This window comes from Heterodontus francisci, chromosome 8 (genome assembly GCF_036365525.1).
Source record: "Heterodontus francisci isolate sHetFra1 chromosome 8, sHetFra1.hap1, whole genome shotgun sequence".
NCBI lineage: Eukaryota > Metazoa > Chordata > Chondrichthyes > Heterodontiformes > Heterodontidae > Heterodontus > Heterodontus francisci.
Window position 1 is genome coordinate 124,276,328 of NC_090378.1, and position 20,987 is coordinate 124,297,314.

The 20,987-nt window shown below is 45.0% G+C and overlaps 1 pseudogene; it reads left to right on the top strand.

Moving 5' to 3' along the window:
* The first annotated feature begins 6,477 nt into the window (after positions 1-6,477).
* The window catches only part of LOC137373265 (ral guanine nucleotide dissociation stimulator-like 1), a 71,401-nt pseudogene continuing 56,891 nt past the window's right edge, over positions 6,478-20,987 (top strand).

The window sequence follows — 20,987 nt, forward strand, 5'->3', positions numbered from 1 at the left end:
TTTATTTTGAGTACCTTTCCCTTTTGTTTATTCTCCTCCCCCCAGTCAGATTTAAAAGCCAGAGTCAGTTTCCTTAACACACCTGCCTCTGTATTTGTCTCACCCTCAGGGTCAAACCATGATTCTGCCCTTGCCCTGAACCGTGGCAAGCTGTTAGCGACTAGGGTCCTCAACCAATGATTCCTGGGAGCTCCTATCAGCTGCACTTGGGCGAGATTTCGTCCAGCAGCTTTCATTTATATGGGTCATAACCTATCCGCAAACGCCTGCAGTGCCTCGCCTGCTAGCTGTCTGGTCTGCTCAAGCTGCAAGAAGGACTGCTCTGATTATGTCCCAGCACCACTAACATTTCCTCCTTTAAACCGTCCCTGGTTCCCTTTCCCAACTTAGTAGCTGCAGACAGACTCTGATACAGCTTCCCATCTCGGGACAACAGGATCAGTTTCTTCATTTCCTCCTCATCTCAGTTATGAATTCCTCCTATCTGCTCTATGCTAACGAAATGGACAAAGGCATCCCCTCCAATCTTCAGTTTCGGCACACTGGTTAGTATTTCCCGCAACTGAAGGGTCGCATAGGGGAACACATAATCGCTCTGCAACGGCAGGGGTGGACCGAAGTTTTGCTGTCGCGGGGGCACATTGGTCTCGGTGGTCCTGGTGCCTCAGATGCCGGCTGACACTCTCTATACTGGGTCCCATCATCGGATGCCCTTCTCTCCACATCCCAGTCTATCCCAACTTCCCCTGGTGCCGTAAAACAAGCCATGCCCCTGGTGCTGGATAATCCTGGGTCAGCTTACAAATTTTCTCATTACATGGCCCGTGATCAGCCTCTTCATGTATCCGACTCTGAGCTACCCTGTATGCCACCTTGATATCCTTCAAATGCCCCTCAGCCTTGTCAGCTCTCTCCAAGTTCTTGGCACTTTCCTCATGCTGAGCCTGACCCTCCCTTTTACACTCTGTGACCTGGCACTGTAGGTACGCTATCGTATTCTTGGACATTTCCTCCTGTGCCTTCCTCTCCTGCATTTCCTTACTTAGATCTTCCATTAGCCGATTCACTACAGCCTCTGTCACTCGCCCTGTTCTCTGATTCCCTTTTTCCTATACTAACTGTTTAACCCTTTCTGTGAGAACTTGAATTTGTTTCTGCATAAACGGGAGCCAAATTGCTTTTCCTTTTGATTTCTTGTACTTGCTGCCACCTGTCCACTCTGCTGCCCTCTCCTGGGGACTGCCAGAATGCATCATTTCCAGCACCCATGGGTCAGAAAGGTTTAATTTGCTCCACACATACTGAGATACCCTATCCTCCATTGAGGGTTTCTTGCCTATGACCCTGTCCATAATTTTAATTTTGTTCTTAACCTAAAGTCTTGCCATGGTCGCTAAGACATTCCGTTCCCGTACCCCCTTACGACAGTTCTTGGACTTTAGGAATTACAAGAACAAAATTGCACACGACACAGGGTTTGGCTTAACCATGAATTGTTGTTTTATTGAATCCAATAATATCCCTAATACAGACGCCTCTCTGGTTAGTTGAAACAGAAATAAAACAAAACTGTCCTTCGTACAAAGCATTCTGCAGTAACTTAAAATTGACACCTCAATTCCGAGCTGAAGCCCTCAGTGATTTGACCACTGTTCCCAGTTATCCAAAACAAAGTCACTACTACTTGGCTCAAACTTCCCAGTTACCCAAAACAAAGTCACTACGACTTGGCTCAAACTTACAAATTTCAGGCAAAAACACTACGCTTTTGTCCCAAAACCCTCAGACTAAGATCACTACAATCTGGCTGAAAACACTTACAATCACCTACATGGCCGGTCGGTCCCGGTGTTGATTGTAGGTCCTGAGTCAAGATGACCAACTTTGACCCTTCTTCCGACTGCAGCCCCCACAGTACAAACCGCTTGAAGACTTGACTGAAAAACTTACAATCACCCGCATGCTGGTTATTGCCAATGTTGATTGTAGGCCTGGATCTGAGATGACCAGTCCCCATCCTTCTTCATATAACTGCAGTGCCAAACCCTTCGAGGAGGGGATTCCAATCCTACAGTTGTCACCTGCTGGCATGCATCATTAACACAGTAAAAAGTAGAAACACATTTAATGAGAAGTTAACAAAACATGTACGTTGCGCCCGTGATAATCCATATGTGTAAATGTGCCTTTGTTTAGGCGCTTGCAGGTGCCCATTCGCCGTGCAACCTCTGCACTAGCAGCTTGACTGGAAGCAGGCTGCTGTTCAGGACGTCCTTTGGCTTTAGATGACTAGGACGGTCATCCTCTGGGCTCACCAGGCTTGGAGGGCCCCGGCTGGCTGAGGGCGTCCTGAACCAGTGCAGGGCTCTCCTCTGACATCGTAGCTGCTGGAGCTGGACTCACCGGCAGAGGGGCTGAGGAGTCAGTGTCCACATTGGAATCGCCCTGAGGGGAGAGCCCACATATAGATGAATGGCTCTCCTCGTCCCTCTCAAGGCGTGTAGGAACCTCGCTATTCTCCTGACAAAGACCAGGTGCAGAGACAGTGTCCAGGCCACTGATCCCTCTCTCACCTAGCCACTGCTGCATCCAGCTTATGGCCAAGTCCCTGGTTTTCAGGTCAGCGTTCGTCTATGTGATGTGACTCTCCATGAGGGTCACCATCCTCTCCATGGAGGAAGCCATGTGTTCATTTGCTCGTCCGTGGCAGCTGTCATGGCCTGGATGGATCATGGCTGCGTATGGCATGTGGCATCTCTGGCAGATGTTGTCTTACCTCTCCCTGCAACTCCAGAGTCCTCTGTGCTGTCGACACCAGAGGGTCATCATCAACCTGGGGCTCAGCATAGGCCTGGCCACCCAAAGTCCTCCGACTGTCAGAGGCCTCAGCTGTCTCAGCTTCAGCCAACAGCTCGGGTGCATGTGTGGAGTTCTCACTAGCTTGTGACCCAGACTCTAGAGCTGAATACATTCCCACTGAGGTGAGTGTCTCTGCATTGGTGGAAGGTGCTGGCACTCTCCGGGACCTCCGATGCCACCTCAGAGCATCGCCCTGCCAGATACAATTGAAGAGCATAGTTTTAGGTTCACTGGTGTACATATCATTAACATGATGGCATTGTGTCCAATAATGACATATTTCTGATAATAACTGCGTTTGTCAAAGAGATGAATGTTCACCCTGGAAGCCAAGCTCCACCTCTGACATTGGACATCCTGCACGTAGTTTGAGGATCTCTTCTTCAGGCTGGGTCAGTGGTCAGATGTCCGGCACAGCTCCTCCAGTCATGGAGGACTCCCTCACATTGTGTGCACTCTTTGCCTGGAAGAGCAAGGATGTAGATGTTAACCATTGATTTACACTATATGACGCATTGCACAACAGGGCCGCTGCAATAAAAGGCGAATGACAGTCAGTGTGTCAGACAGACTCAGCCTGTCATGTAGGACCAAGCTCTGGGGCGCAAATGAGGGATTGACTCTTTCACATATGCATACACCCATGTGGCATCAATCCTCCCCGCCCGGCCTCTCTGTGTTTGACACGACAATGGCACTCACCTGCCACTCCAAACACGGGTAAGATGGGGCCCAAAGAAAAAAGTGCCACTTACCTTTGCCGAGCGAATGAGATCGTTCATCCTCTTGCGACACTGGATCCAGTCTCGGTGGGTGATCCAATGGCAGTTTACCTTCTCTGCAATCTCCATCCAGGCTTGCTTGGTCAGGCGGGAGGGCCTCTTCTTGCCATCGCTGGGGAAAAGAACGACACGCCTCATTCACACAGCCTGGAGGAGGCTGAGCAGGGAGGCATCGCTGAACTGTGGGGCCACCCTGAATCATACCACTGACATCTTTCAAAGTTGCAGGGGTGTTGTTGTCAAGATGTTTCTCTGGATTCAGCAGTGTGCAGACAAAATGGTTAGAGTTCACCTTTGTAAATAATGCAGGGCTGGCTGCCATTTAAACCTGGCGCCAGCACCTGATTAGTCGTCAACTGACGCCATTTACGCCATCGTTCAGCCCACCCCCTGTGTCATTGGGACGGGTCGATGCTGCGGCCATGCTAATGAGCTGCCACGCTTGGAATTGCCGATTCCGGCAGGAGGGTTTTAAAATACAGCCCCTTATCCTTCAAGTGATGCATGTAGACCTATAGTAATACTTACGGATACAGGAGCCACCCAAACTCTTTTGTTGGGTAAAGGCATAATATTTCCAACAGGGAGCACACCGAATGCCAAGGTTTTAATGAATGGTATCGGCAGAGAGCATGTACCTGTACCTTTGTATCTGGTGTACCTGGACTGTGACCAAATGTCTGGAACAGTAATCGTAGGAGTTGTCCATAGTAGTAACTTCTCGAATAGTCACGGAAAGACCAAGTGACGTCAAAGAGACAGAACAGTTGCAGGAAAAGGTTCCAGGAATTTTTCCTTCATGTGTAGTGATCTGAGCAATAGCGAAACAAGTTCCAGTGACGGAGGTCAATTAGCACCACAGATAACCCAATATCTGAAACTTTCTTTGAGAATTTAGATAATCCACAGGAAATGCTCCGTAAGTCTTCTCTGAACAAGGCTCAGCAAGCCGATCTCGAGTTAAGTAAAGTGGTACAAATGGCTCCAGATGAAGCTGAAGCAAAGGGAGTTCCAAAAGGCTACTATACTAAAAATGGTCATGATCTTTAGTGTGGCTTTTTCTTTGTCACACTGGAGAGGGAGTGATTGGAAAGGAATCAAAAATTATTAATTGAAGCAAAAAATGTTGTAATCCAAAACATTTTAAGGATTTTCCCGAAGTTTCTGTGCCTGACTTAAATCCTGTGAGTTCATTAGCATCATATCAATGATGTTTTAGGTTCAAGAAAATGTGCAGAGCAAAAGGGGCTGTGTGTGAACATAAAATTGTTTTTTATTTGTTTTGAGGCGCTTCACATTTAATTACTGTATGTTTGGCTGGAATGTTTACATTCTCCTCGTCTGTTGTCATGCTCACACAAGGGGTAATTATGAACTATAAAGTAAACTGAAGAATTAAATTCCAAAATGGACACACTTTTGCTACAAGACAAAATGGAGTAAGAGGCCAGGTGACCTCTCCTGTACTGAGAATATACTTGGTGACTTCTGGAGACTGAACTCATCGTCACACCTGGACCAGCTTGGAGAAAGCTTGAAATGCAATCAGTCCATTCGATGTTCATGGTACCTATCTTCAAGGATTGGGTTGACCATGACTTCACAGAGACTCCAAACTCCAAGCCAAGATAATAGGTGTGAAATACCACCACTTTATCAAGATGGGCAACATTCAACACCATTGTCTAACAATTGCCACACGTTGAGAGACATTGTATGAACATATCAGGGGAGAGTAGTTTTGGCCACTTGAAAGAAACCAAGCCTCATAAGGTTCTTTATTATAAAAGGGACTTTTATGTGCAGTAAGCCAGAGAGCAGGAGACAGAAAGCCAGCAGCTAGGAGGCTGAGAGATATCAATTCTAGCCAAGAAGAGAACCCTGACAAATTACGATCTTTAAAACAGAGGCAGAGGCTGAAAAGTGACCCTGAAAATTTCCCATCCAAGAAATTGTAACAGGATTTTATTTAGAGATACAGCATTGAAACAGGCCCTTCGGCCCACCAAGTCTGTGCTGACCAACAAGCACCCATTTATACGAATCCTACATTAACACCATATTCCCTTCCACATCCCCACCATTCTCCTACCACCTACCTATACTAGGGGCAATTTACAATGGCCAATTTACCTATCAACCTGCAAGTCTTTGGCTGTGGGAGGAAACTGGAGCACCCGGCAGAAACAAACGCGATCACAGGGAGAACTTGCAAACTCCGCACAAGCAGTACCCAAAACTGAAACCGGGTTGCTGGAGCTGTGAGGCTGCGGTGCTAACCACTGTGCCACTGTGCACCAATGAATTTTGACTGTATCTTAACCAAAGGAGTCGGCAGTAAAGAATTCAACAATGTGAATCTTTCCATGTTCCGACTTCAGTAACCAGGAAAAGGAAAAACTGGCCTGCACGTTTCAACATTTCCTCCCAGGAAAACCATCAAGGGTTCACAGTGAAATCTATTTAACCTATCGGACTTATCGGGGGAGACGGTGGCGTAGTGGTATTGTCACTGGAGGAGTAACCCAGAAACCCAGGGTATTGCTCTGGGGACATGGGTTCAAATCGCACCACAACAGAAGATGGAATTTGAATTCAATTAATAAATCAGGAATTAAAAGCTAGTCTAATGATGGCTATGAAACCATTGTCGATAGTTGTAAAAACCCAGCTGGTTTGCTAATGTCTTTCAGGGAAGGAAATCTGCTGTCCTTACCTGGTCTGGCCTACATGTGACTCCAGACCCACAGCAATGTGGTTGACTCTTATATGCCCTCTGAAATGGCCTAGAAAGCCACTCAGTTGTATCTAACCGCTACGAAGTCAATAAAAAGGAATGAAACCGGACGGACCACCCGGCATCAACCTCGGAACTGGAACCGACAATGGCAAACCCAGCCCTGTCAACCCTGCAAAGTCCTCCTTACTAACATCTGCGGGTTGTGCCAAAGTTGGGAGAGCTGTCCCACAGACTAGTCAAACAACGGCCTGACATAGTCATAGTCATGGAATCATACCTTACATACAAGGTCCCAGGCACTGCCATCACCATCCCCTCGTATGTCCTGTCCCACCGGCAGGACAGACCCAGCAGAGGTGGTGGCACAATGGTATACAGTAGGAAGGGAGTTGCCCTGGGAGCCCTCAACATCGACTCTGGATCCCATGAAGTCTCATGGCATCAGATCAAACATGGACAAGCAAATCTCCTGCTGATTACCACTTACCGCCCTCCCTCAACTGATGACTCAGTACTCCTCCATGTTGAACAATACTTGGAGGAAGCACTGAGGGTGGCAAGAGCACAACATGTATTCTGGGTGGGGGACTTCAATGTCCATCACTAAAAGTGGCTCGGTAGCACTACTACTGACCGAGCTGGCCGAGTCCTAAAGGACATATCTGCTTGACTGGGTTGCGGCAGGTGGTGAGGGAATCAAAAAGAGGGGAAAACATACTTGACCTTGTCCTCACCAATCTGCCTGCTGCAGATACATCTGTCCATGACAGTATTGGTAGGAGTGACCACCGCACAGTGCTTGTGGAGACGAAGTCCCACCTTCACATTGAGGATACCGTCCATCGTGTTGTGTGGCACTACCACCGTGCTAAATGGGATAGATTTCGAATCGATCTAGCAATGAAAACTGGGCATCCATGAGGCGCTGTGGGCCATCAGCAACAGCAGAATTGTACTCAACCACAATCTGTGACCTCATGGCCTGGCATATCCCCCACTCTACCATTACCATCAAGCCAGGAGACCAACCCTGGTTCAATGAAGAGTGCAGGAGGGCATGCCAGGAGCAGCACCAGGCACACCTCAAAATGAGGGGTCAACCTGGTGAAGCTGCAACACAGGATTATCAGCATGCCAACCTGCATAAGCAGCATGCGATAGACAGAGCTAAGCGATCCCATAACCAATGGATCAGATCTAAGCTCTGCAGTCCTGCCACATCCAGTCATGGATGGTGGTGGACAATTAAACAACTAACTGGAGGACGTGGCTCCACAAATATCCCCATCCTCAACGATGGGGGAGCCCAGCAAATCAGTGCAAAAGATAAGGCTGAACCATTTGCAACAATCTTCAGCCAGAAGTGCCGATTTGATGATCCATTTCGGCCTCCTCCTAAAGTTCCCAGCATCACAGATGCCAGACTTCAGCCAATTCGATTCACTCCATGTGATATCAAGCAATGACTGAAGGCACTGGGTACTGCAAAAGCTATAGGCCCTGATAATAGTCCGGCAATAGTACTGAAGACCTGTGCTCCAGAATTTGCCACGTGCCTAAGCAAGCTGTTCCAGTACAGCTACAACACTGGCATCTACCCTGCAATGTGAAAAATTGCCCAGGTATTTCCTGTACACAAAAAGCAAGACAAGTCCAACCTGGCCAATCACTGCCCCATCAGCCTCCTCTCATTCATCAGTAAAGTGATGGAAGGTGTCATCAACAGCGCCATCAAGCGGCACTTGCTTAGCAATAACCTGCTCAGTGACGCTCAGTTTGGGTTCCGCCAGGGCCACTCAGTTCCAGACCTCATTACAGCCTTGGTTCAAACATGGACAAAAGAGCTGAACTCAAGAGGTGAGGTGCGAGTGACTGCCCTTGACTTCAAGGCAGCATTTGACCGAGTATGGCATCAAGGAGCTCTGGCAAAATTGAGGTCAATGGGAATCGGGGGAAAACCCTCCGCTGGATGGAGTCATACCTAGTGCAAAGGAAGATGGTTGTGTTGTTGGAGGTCAATCATCTGAGCTCCAGGACATCACCGCAGGAGTTCCTCAGGGTAGTGTCCTAGGCCCAACCATCTTCAGATGCTTCATCAATGACCTTTCTTCAATCATAAGGTCAGAAGTGGGGATGTTCACTGATGATTTCACAATGTTCAGCACCATTCGTGACTCCTCAGATACTGAAGCAGTCCATGTAGAAATGCAGCAAGACCTGGACACTATCGAGGCTTAGGATGATAAGTGGCAAGTAACATTCGCGCCACACAAGTACCAGGCAATGACCATCTCCAACAAGAGAGAATCTAACCATCTCCCCTTACATTCAATGCCATTACCATCGCTGAATCTCCCACTATCAACATCCTAGGGGCTAACATTGACCAGAAACTGAACTGGAGTAGCCATATAAATACCGTGGCTACAAGAGCAGGTCAGAGGCTAGGAATCCTGAGGTAAGTAACTCACCTCCTGACTCCCCAAAGCATGTCCACCATCTACAAGGCACAAGTCAGTAGTGTGATGGAATACTCTGCACCTGCCTGGATGGGTGCAGCTCCAAAAACACTCAAGAAGCTCGACACCATGCAAGATAAAGCAGCCCACTTGATTGGCACCCCATCTACAAACATTCACTCCCTCCACCACCCACGCACAGTGGCAGCAGTGTGTACCATCTACAAGATGCACTGCAGCAATGCACCAAGGCTCCTCAGACAGCACCTTCCAAACCTGCGATCTCTACCAACTAGAAGGACAAGGGCAGCAAATGCATGGGAACACCACCACCTGCAAGTTACCTTCCAAGTCACACACCGTCCTGACTTGGAACTATATCGCCGTTCCTTCACTGTCGCTGGGTCAAAATCCTGGAACTCCCTTCCTAACAGCACTGTGGGTATACCTACCCCAAATGGACTGCAGCGGTTCAAGAAGGCAGCTCACCACCGCCTTCTCAAGGGCAATTAGTGATGGACAATAAATGCTGGCCTGGCCAGCGATGCCCACATCCCATGAATGAATTTTAAAAAATGCATGCTATCCTTTAATCTCTATCTTTTCTTGTGTGTGTGCGTGTAAGAATGGGTGAAGTTGCGAATTTTTGGATATTGTTTCAGAAATATTTATGTCTTTTAATCCTGCGGCAAAAACCTGTCATTTGACTGTTAATTTGACCAATAAGATGCTCAGGGTTGAAAATACTTTTGAAAACACTTTGTGTGCAGTCAATTGGGAGGTGAAAAGTGGAAATCATCCCTATCATCTTTCACCTGTCCATACCACCGTAGATGTTTTTCTTTCTTCATAGACTACTGGGTTGTGCAGTGTAGATAGCTCAATTGAGTTGGTCTGATTTTAATTTTTCATGCAAATCTACACAAGCAGCTAATGATGCCTGAAAACCCGCCGCTCTCCAGCACTCCTTCCCTTTGTTCTAATGCTGACAGAACTGTCTTTTTCCAGCTCACAATTTACTGGGGTCTAATCTTGCTTCTGAAATTATATGTCGATAAACAGAGTATGCGAAGGAGATGGGCTATTGTGTGGCCAGAACAGCGGTTAGAATTTTTTGCAGAGGACGTGGAAATGGACATTGGAAACAAAGGTTTAAGTTTGGGAATACAAACAGGAAAATCGTTGCTTTACATACAGTGGGAGGATTTGCAGCTGAACTCTGTGCCAGAAATGGACTTGTTCCACTAAGTTACTGTGTTGCTTGGCTTTGGTGTATGTAACAGGATTGCTAAAACTTCAGATCAGAGTGCTTCAACATCATGAAGAGGAAGATAACAAGTGGTTACCTTGGAAGCATAAATGGTAAAAGTTGGTTATGCTTCTCTTTGTGTTCCATTTAAGCATTGGGTCTAAGGGAACCAGTACCAAAGCACCTTCTGGCTAGCATTCCTTGTCACTTAATAAGTTGGCCTTAGTGTAGTGCCATGGCTGAAAAATATTACATTGTCCTTTCTGCTGACTATAAATTTTAAATGAAATTGATATTCCACAAGTTTTTTTTTCATGCTTGAGCTACAACAAAAATCCTTCATGATCTCATGGATCCTTAGTAAAGTCTGAGATTAAATTTTTAATTGATTCCTATTGTGCCAACATCAATTCGGCTTAATTTGCTTCTAGCCAAAGGGGAAACTGAAGCAAAAGATTTTCAACATGTGTCCTCGAAATGATGCTGTTTCTGTAATATCCATTTGGTACCAAAATTAAATCAAGATTGAGCCCTCGGGGTTTCCCAACATGTTGTCAGGAAGATGCTGGGTCATGAGTTGGGAGAGGATAGGACACTTTTCTCTCATTGGCATCTTGTACATTCATTCATGTATGTCATGCATACTGTGTCGTAGGTAACTAACTCCATATCATCTATCTCAGTTAGTTTAAACACTGATATGCGGATTTATATTGATTCTAAAACTAGAAACTTTTTCAACCTGTTTCACTGTGTGAAGGGATTCTGTGTTCTGGGTGTCAGGAATAACATGCAATGGGGAATGGCAAGTGTGTTGAATGTTTCTTTGCTCAAACTTTGAAATGGGAGCAGTTTGCATTTCTTGTCAATTTAATTAATGTCGCAAAGACTCCCTAAAGTGCTTGAAGTCCCCATGAGCTTTGCTGCGGAATACTTTCCTGCCATTTTGAGAGCAGTACATGGAGTAGACCCAGTTTCTTCAATTCTCCCTCCAGGGGTCTCTAATTAGACACAGCACTGTATTTGAATTCTAGCTGCAAAGTTTCAGCAGCTTCTCCAGAGGGATTTACTCTGTTTTGGGTTTGGTTCTTCTACATCGCAATTCAATCCAAGACAGGGTAAGAGAGGTAAAGGAAGGAGTGGTTTAAAATGTTACCTTGAAGGAAGTGCAGATACAACAAGCACCCAACAAGAGTGCAAGATGGTTGGGGGTGAATACAGTTTTATCTCCCTTCTTCCTTTCCTCCTCTGCAATAACTAATTTACATATATAGAAATGCCAATATCAGGATTACGCTGGGACCGAGATAGTTATGATATAGAGATTACATGACAATTGTCCATTCGATAACATCTGGAATACATTTACCCAAATTTGGTAAATAGGGTGTCGAGGACTAAAGCAAGGGAAAGTTGCAGCAAGATGTAACATCAAATGTTAGCAATAAAATTGAAGCTTCGCCATCTTCGGTAAATGCTGTAAATGTACTTGCATTCATCTTGTTGATGCTATTTACCAATAATTAATTATGGTCATGTTTACATGTGTGTTTTCATATTTAATCTAAAGCAAACTTCAGATACATCCTGTAAGCACTATTGCCCGGACGAGTGATCCCACAGACGCTTGCGTGAAATGTGCCTGTACAAATTATTTGTGGAAACATTTTTGAGCATTTACAGGGACTGGAGATGCTTATTCATAATCAAAGAAAGGCCTTTTTGTTGCCTTTGGATTCAATTTAGATTATTTTGACCTGGAGCTGTTCTTTCTGGTGTTTCAATTTTTTCCACCAAAGTAGTTTCACATCTGATATCTAATTGCAGTTGGAAATGATCTGCTGGGATTCTGGCCCAGCTGTTTACAGTAGGTCATTGCAAATCAGTGCTGATTTTAAGCTCAAATAACCTAACAGTGTAAAAGAAAAAAAACTCAATCAACACAGGACCACAGCCAAGATCTTTGGAATTTGATAAAGTTGCTGGTTATGTGGGCAGTACAAGGTTTGAAAAATAATATCGTTGAGGCAATCTAATTTTATTTATTGATGGTTTACTTGCCTTACAGTATACCTAATGCTTTTGAACATGGTAGTTAATGTGCAACAAATTCTCTACATGGAAATCCAAGTTACAGCTGTGATACAGAAGGGTACTGGGATGAAGGAATATTGAGTTTTCTGATAGTGGATGATCACGACTACATAGGCTTGAGGTTGAATGTTGAACTGGAAAGGCTGTGTTGTGCAGGTCATTTCAGGTTTGTTGGGAACCTTATTTTGCCCACAATACCTACTTCTTTCTCTCTTAACGCCATTGCCATTGAGCTGCTGTTCTCCGAACACCTTCCTCAGACCCGTCAGAGCTGGCGTTGCAGATCATTCTCTCATCCAGCATTATCCTTGTCATCATCATGGAACTCCCCAAACAAGTGTCCCTTTGAACCCTCTGTTCTAGTTAACAATTGCCCTATCTCTCACCTTTCATTTCTACCAGAGACTTGAATGTGTTGTTGTCTCCGAACCCTGCCTAACACTCCAGCTTCTTGTTGAATCCCGCCAATCGGATTACTGCTCCACTCACTGAAATAGCCCAAACCAAAGCCATGAACAACATTCTCTGTGCTGTGGCAGCGCATTCTCCCTCCTAGTCCTCCTTGACCTGCTCCCTGACACTCCTGCAACCTTTGACAAAGTTGACCGCACCATCCTTCTCTATCACCTTTCCTCTGTTCTCCGTATTAGTGCAACTATTTATTCACCACTCTCTCCACTTCTCCACTCCCATTATTATGTCCAACTACTTGCCTGACATTCAGTCTTGCACGAGCCATAATTCCTCCAGCCAGTCATTGACCCCTGTCACTCCATCATCACCCATTCTGTGAACCTCTCAGGTTAGTGTCCTGGCTGTAACCATTGTTGACAACTTTAGAGTCCAGTTCAATTCCATATCCTCTCCATGACAAAGACTGCCTCCACCCCTATCTCAGTCTAACTGCGCTAAAACCCTCATTCATATTTGTTCCCTCCAGACTTAACCAGACAAAATCTTCCGGGCCTGTTTCCTCCAGAAACTTCAGGTTTATCAAACTCTGCTGCTTTTATATCCTGATTTTTTCCCAAATATATCAGTGTACAAAACTAATGGTCATTAACCAATTAGCATAAGAATGTGTTTGTTGATAACGCAACCACTGGATGGTGTACTACTCATGCCTGACAAATGTACAGTATCATTGACTGAAATGCCGCTGTCAGTGATGTCAGCTGCCTGTAATAAAGATGGTGCTGCTCAGTCTCACACAGAAAAGTGCATGCACTCCGCAATGGCTTCTCTTCCCCGCTCCCTCCTGCCCAACCGTTCACACTTCCCTCCCACCCAACCACTCGGACAGTCGGTTAGTGGTGATGTCAGATTAATGTTGGCAAGTGTTCTGACACTCGGATGACGTCTGCGATCACTCTGCATTGTCAGGAGACAGTTTGTTAGTGTAAGCTAAGAACTAAAGAGAAACAGGAATAGGTCTTTCAGTCTCTTTGAATTATTCCTCCATACAATTCCATCATGGTTGATCTGTGTCTAATCTCCATTACCTTCCTTGATTCCGTAACACTTGCCTAGGACTGATTTAAACCCAGGATTCTGAGCTGTCACTAAGCCTTTGGCTGGGGTAACACCATAATTTGCTATAAAAAAATAGAATATACAGAGAAACTGATTTTTTTTGTTACAAAAGACTGGAATAGTCAACCTCTAAATTTTCTCCAGATCCAGAAAATCTGAAAGAGGTTGTCATGGACTGAGAGAGATAGGAAGTTTACAAAGTCCGACAGCACAAATATGCAAGTAGTGTAAGTTTTTTGTGTGTTTGTGTGGGGTGGGGGTACAGACTGTGTTATTCTTAATCAAAATAGAGTTTATTCAGCACAGTCAGAATTTACAATGCAATATTTAATAATGGCAGTAGTTATATAGCAGAGTGCAGAGTTTCCTCAGTCTTGCTTCCCGAGCCGCTGTGGCGCAGTCTCCTTTCTTCAAGTGTGCTGCTGATTGTAGTCTGTTTTTTCCTTCGAATCAGTTTGTTTCCATGGTTCTCAACCGCCTTCTTTTATCCTTCTCTGTGGTTTCCTCAAAGTCATATTAGTCCACAATCCAACATAGCTTGTATGATTAGTTCAGAGTTGATGTCATTGTCCATACCGTGTCTCTTTCTCTGCCAGCATGTACACACTAACAAATGGTTAACAAGTTCTTACAAAAGTTTAAAAGATCAGATTTTTACCAGTAGGGGCATAATTGTGGTTGTCATTAGGCATCCTGCCTTATCTCAAAAGCCACTTCTGCTATAACTGTCAAAGCCATTTCTGCAATCGTACTACAGCAGATACTCTCTTTAATAATCTTTGCAATATAGCATACAAATATACATTTCATAGCTTAGCAAACATAATTTCAGATATAAGGTATACAACTTAATCATAATGTAAGGCATTGACACACCTAGTACAAACACCCATTTAGCCCCTCACGCATGCTCAGCCATTCAATGAGATGATGGCTGATCTGTGACTTAACTCCATATACCTGTCTTTACCCAATATACCTTCACATATCCCTTAATACCTTCAATTAACAAACATCTATCAATCTTAGATTTAAAATTAACAATTAATCTAGCATCAGTTGCTGTTTGCAGAAGAGAGTTCCGAACTTCTACCATCTTTTTTGTGCAGAAGTGTTTTACTTCTGGAAGGTCTGACCTAATTTTTAGACTATGCCTCTAGTCTTAGGCTCCTTAAGAATGGAGAAGTTGGGACTGTTTTCTTTGGAGAAGAGAAAGTTGAGAGGAGATTTGATAGAGGTATTCAAGATCATGAGGGGTCTGGACAGGGTAGATAGGAAAAACTGTTCCCTTTGGTGGAAGGATCAAGAGCAAGAGGGCACAGATTTAAGGTCATTGGCAAAAGAAGCAAAAGTGACATGAGGAAAAACCTTTTCGCGCAGCAAGTGGTTCGGATCTGGAATGCACTGCCTGAGAGTGTGGTGGAGGCAGGTTCAATTGAGGCATTCAAGAGGGAATTGGATTGTTACCGGAAAAGAAAGAATGTGCAGGGGTATGGGGAGAAGGCCGGAGAGTGGTACTAGATAAATTGCTCTTTCGCAGAGCCAGCACAGACGGCAGGCCGAATGGCCTCCTTCTGTGCTGTCACAATTTTGTGATTCTGTGAACTAGCATTACTGTAAGATTTTCTTCAAAGCATCCATATTAAAATATAGCAACCCATAAATTCTGCAGCAGACGACAACTTGCACAATTTAATTGAAGCTAAACAGTAAAAACAGATTAACATAGCAGTTTATTCACCCCTTAATTCCCACAGTAGTTTCCACTGCCAAATTCTCAGTAGCTTTATTTGTATTCAGGTATCTGCACGGAGTAGAATCAATTGCCCAGGTAAGTGGGAAAACTGCTAGAATGATGCTTGATGGCAAAGGTTTATTCCTTATTTCCCCATAGCTAGTGAAGCTGCCTTGAAATATGAACAGTAGTTTCATGAAATAATGGATCTGAACATAAACAATATTTAATGTAATGTAGCAAGGGCATCGAATGGATTTTGTAAATAAATACTTGCAGCAATCACACTGTTATGGTGCAATTTCTCCTTCCTTTCTATTCCATGTATTTGAAACTTGAACAAGTGCACGATTGGACCTGTCCCAGATTTCCAGCTGTTAAGCCATGTCTTTCAAAAGTTACCCAATCTGATTTACATATTACATTGAATTCATTCACCCAACTGGTCTATGCTGGTGTTTTTATGCTCCACATGAGCATCCTCCCACCCTATTTCATCTAACCGTATCAGGTATACCCTTCTGTTCCTTTCTCCCATGTACTTATCCAGCTTCCCCTTAAATCCATCTATGCTATTTGCCTGATCTACCCCAGGTAGTAGTGAGTTCCACATTCTAACCACTTTTGAGTAAAGACATTTTTCCTGAATTCCCTATTAGATTTATTGTTATTCCTCACCAGTTAATTCTTCCATATTTCTTTCATTCACACTAATAGTTGACCTCCACAAATTTAAGTGACTTCTATATGATTCCCCCTGATGATATGGTACTGAGGAACAAATGGTTAATATTACATTGATAATTGGTCATAAAGGGGAAAATTTATATGATGTGATTTCTCGCTCCAGGTTTTGGAACTTCAGCAACAGCTGGCGACACTGTTTGTGAGGATGAGAGCTTCATGGATAGCATGTTTATAGATGTGGTCACCCCACAGCTTAAGAGTATGCAGGGAGAGAGGGAATGGGTGACCACCAGATAGTCAAGAAGAAACAGGCAGGTAGTGCAAGAGACCCCTGAATGTATTTCACTCTCCAAAAGGTATTCAGTTCTGAATACTGAGGAAAGTGATGGTTCATCTGGGGGATGTAGCCAGAGCTAAGGCCATGGCATCACAGGTGGATCAGTTGCACAGGGGGGCACAGGGAAGACTGGAAGAGCGCTAGTGATAGGCAATTTGATAGGGGAGCAGAGAGACATTTCTGTGGCCGCAGACATGAATCTAGGATGGTATGTCACTCCCTGGTGCCAAGGTCAAGGACGTCACTGAGCAGCCGCACAGCTTCCCGAGCATGGAGGTTGAACAGCCAGCAGTCGTGGTCCACGTTGGTACCAACAACGTGGGTAGGAAGACGGATGTGGTCCAGCAGAAAAAGTTTACTGAGCTAGGTAAGAAATTAGAAAGTAGGACCTCAAAAGTAGTCATCTCCAGATTACTCCCAGTGCCACGCGCAAGTGAGTACAGGAAAAGAAGGATAAGACAGATAAATGCGTGGCTGGAAAGTTGGTGCAGGAAGGTTTTAGATTCTTGGGACTGGCTCTAGGGGAGATGGGACCTGTACTGGCCGGACGGGCTGCACCTGAACAGAGCTGGGACTGAGTTCCTTGTGGGATGTTTTGCTAGTGCTGTTGGAGAGAATTTAAACTAGTCTGGCAGGGGGATGGGGACCTGAAGGTAGACTCAGTTGGGACAAAGTCAGAAATGAAAATGGAAGGCAGAAAATTAGTGGATGAATTTGGAAGGCAAAGGAAACAATGTTAAAAAAAGAGTTTGGCAGTGCTCAAGGATATCGACTTCAATGCAAGGAGTATAGCAATAAAACAGACGAGCTGAGGGCACAGATAGACACATGGCAGTATGATATCATAACTATTAATGAAACATGGCTAAAGGAGGGTCAGGAATGGCAGCTCAATGTTTCTGGTTACAGGGTTTTCAGATGCAAAAGGAAGGGGGACAAGAAAGGAGGGGGAGTGGCAATTTGGTTAAGGAAACTATTACAGCTCTGAGGAGGGATGATACGTTGGAAGGTTCATCAAATGAGGCCACCTGGATTGAGCTAAGGAACAAAAATGGGGCAATCACACTACTGGGAGTGTACAATAGACCCCCAAACAGTCAGAGGGAGATAGAAGATCAGATATGTAGGCAAATCTCTGAGAGGTGCAAAATCAATAGTGCAGTAATAGAGTAATAGTAGGGGATTTTAACTTCCCCAATATTAACTGGGATAGTTTAATTGTGAAAGGAATTGAGGGAGAATACTTGGGATGCATTCAGGAGAACTTTTTGCCCAGTATGTAGCAAGTTCAACAAGAGGGTGCAGTTTTGGACTTAGTTTTCAGAAATGATGCCGGGTAGGTGGAAGGAGTGGCAGTGGGAGAGCATTTTGGTGGTAGTGATCAGAATTCAGTCAGTTTTAACATAATTATGGAAAAGGACAAGGATAGAACAGGAGTTAAGAGTTCTCAAGGACTCCCACAGCTACCTTGACTACAATTCTTCACACCCTGCCTCCTATAAGGACTCCATTCCATTCTCCCAGTTTCTCTGTCTCCGACACATCTGCTCTGATGATGCTACCTTCCATGACAGCGCTTCTGATATGTCTTCCTTTTTCCTCAACTGAGGATTCCCCCCCCCCACCCGCCACATCTGCGGTTGACAGGGCCCTCAACCATGTCCAGCCCATTTCCGGCACCTCTACCCTCATGCCTTCCCCTCCTTCCCAGAACCATGACAGGGTTCCCCTTGTCCTCACTTTCTAGCCTCAGCCTTGATCCAAAGGATCATCCTCCGCCATTTCCACCACCTCCAGCATGATGCCACTACCAAAGGCATCTTCCCCTCCCTTCGCCTGTCAGCATTCCGAAGGGATTATTCCCTCCGCGACACTCTGGTCCCCTCCTCCATTACTCCCACCACTTCGTCCCCTTCCCACGGCAACTTCCCCTGCAAGCGCAGGAGGTGTAACACCTGCCCATCTCCTCTCTCCTCACTATCCAAGGCCCCAAACATTCCTTTCAGGTGAAGCAGCGATTTACTTGTGCCTCTTCCAATGTAGTATACTGTATTCGCTGCTCACAATGTGGTCTCCTCTACAGCTTAAGAGGGGAGACAAACGCAGAATGGGTGACCGCTTTGCGGAACATCTCCGCTCAGTCCGAAAGCATGACCCTGAGCTTCCGGTTGCTGGCCACTTCAACACCTCCCCCCCCCACCCCTGCTCTCATGCTCACATCTCTGTCCTGGAATTGCTGCAGTGTTCCAGTGAACATCAATGCAATCTCGAGGAACAGCATCTCATTTACCGATTAGGCACGCTACAGCCTGCCGGTCTGAACATTGAGTTCAATAATTTCAGAGCATGACGGGCCCCCCATTTTACTTTTATCTTTAGCTATGTTTTCTTTTTTTTGAGTTTATTTTATTTTAGTTTGTTCAGTTTGTTTCTACTATGCCTACCCACTTTTTTCATGTTTGTGCTGTTCGGTTTTCAGTCCATTAACACTCTATCTGTACCAATGCTTTGTCTATCAGCACACCATTAACATAGTGTTTGCCTTTGATCCATGACCTTCTGGTCAGCTATTCTGTGACCTTGTTCTATCAATACCTTCCCTTTTGTTATCTCTTGCCCCACCCCCACTTTACTTGCTTAAAATCTTTTACATTTCTTATATCTGCCAGTTCTGAAGAAGGGTCACTGACCTGAAACATTAACTCTGCTTCTCTCTCCACAGATGCTGCCAGACCTGCTGAATTTTTCCAGCACTTTCTGTTTTTATTTCAGATTTCCAGCATCTGCAGTATTTTGGTTTTATTTTAGTTATGAGTTCTCAATTGGGGCAAGGCTAATTTTACTAAGCTGAGGAGTGATTTAGCTAAAGCAGACTGGAAACAGTTACTTGAAGGTAAATCAATGTCAGAGCAGTGTGAAGTATTCAAAGGGGAGATTCAAGGGCGGCAGAGTAAATATGTTCCCACAAAGAAAAAGGGTGTGATGGCCAGATCTAAAGTCCCATGGATGTCAAGGAGGTTACAGGGTAAGATAAGGCAAAAAAGGAAAGCTTATGTCCGACACCGAGAAAGTGGAGGAGTGAAATCAAAAAGGAAATTAGGAAAGCAAAGAGAGGGCATGAAAGAATATTGGCAAGCAAAATCAAGGTGAATCCAAAGATGTTTTATCAATACATTAAGAGTAAAAGGATAAATAAGGAAAGAGTAGGGCCCATAAAAGATCAAAAAGGTAACCTATGTGTAGGGGTGGAAGATGTTGGTATAGTTCTTCATGAATACTTTGCATCTGTCTTTACAAAAGAGGGGACAATGCAAATATTGTAGTTAAGGAATATGGGTGTTAATTATTGGATGTGATAAACATAGGAAAAAAGGTAGCATTACTGGGATTCGTATCCTTGAAAACGGATAAACCACCAGGGCCGGATGAAATGTATCCCAGGCTGTTAAAAGAGGCCATGGAGGGTCTATCTATCATTTTCCAGTCCTCACTGAATACAGGTGTGGTGCCGGAGGATTGGAGGACTGCTAACATTGTACCGATAGACCAAATAATTACAGGCTAGTCAGTCTAACCTCAGTGGAGGGCCAATTATTGGAATCAATTCTGAGAGACAGGATACACTGTCACTTAAAAAGGCCAAGGATAGTCAGCATGGATTTGTTCCCTGGTCTGGCCTACATGTTTTTTTTTATTCATTCATGGGATGTGGGTGACGCTGGCCAGGCCAGCATTTATTACCCATCCCACTTGCCCTTGAGAAGGTGGTGGTGAGCTGCCTTCTTGAACTGCTGCAGTCCATTTGGGGTAAGTATACATTGCCATTAGGAAGGGAGTTCCAGGATTTTGACCCAGCGACAGTGAAGGAATGGTGATATAGTTCCAAGTCAGGATGGTGTGTGTCTTGGAGGGGAACTTGCAGGTGGTGGTGTTCCCATGTATTTGCTGCCCTTGTCCTTCTAGTTGGTAGAGGTCGCGGGTTTGGAAGGTTCTGTCTAAGGAGCCTTGGTGCATTTCTGCAGTTCATCTTGTAGATGCTACACACTGCTGCCACTGTGCGTTGGTGGTGGAGGGAGTGAATGTTTGTAGATGGGGTGCCAATCAAGTGGGCTGCTTTGTCTTGGATGGTGTCGAGCTTCTTGAGTGTTTTTGGAGCTGCACCCATCCAGGCAAGTGGAGAGTATTCCATCACAATCCTGACTTGTGCCTTGTAGATGGTGGACAGGCTTTGGGGAGTCAGGAGGTGAGTTACTCGCCTCAGGATTCCTAGCCTCTGACCTGCTCTTGTAGCCATGGTATTTATATGGCTACTCCAGTTCAGTTTCTGGTCAATGGTAGCCCCTAGGATGTTGATAGTGGGGGATTCAGCAATCGTAATGCCGTTGAATGTCAAGGGGAGATGGTTAGATTCTCTCCTGTTGGAGATGGTCATTGTCTGGTACTTGTGTGGCGTGAATGTTACTTGCCACTTATCAGCCCAAGCCTGTCTTTTGTCCAGGTTTTGCTGCATTT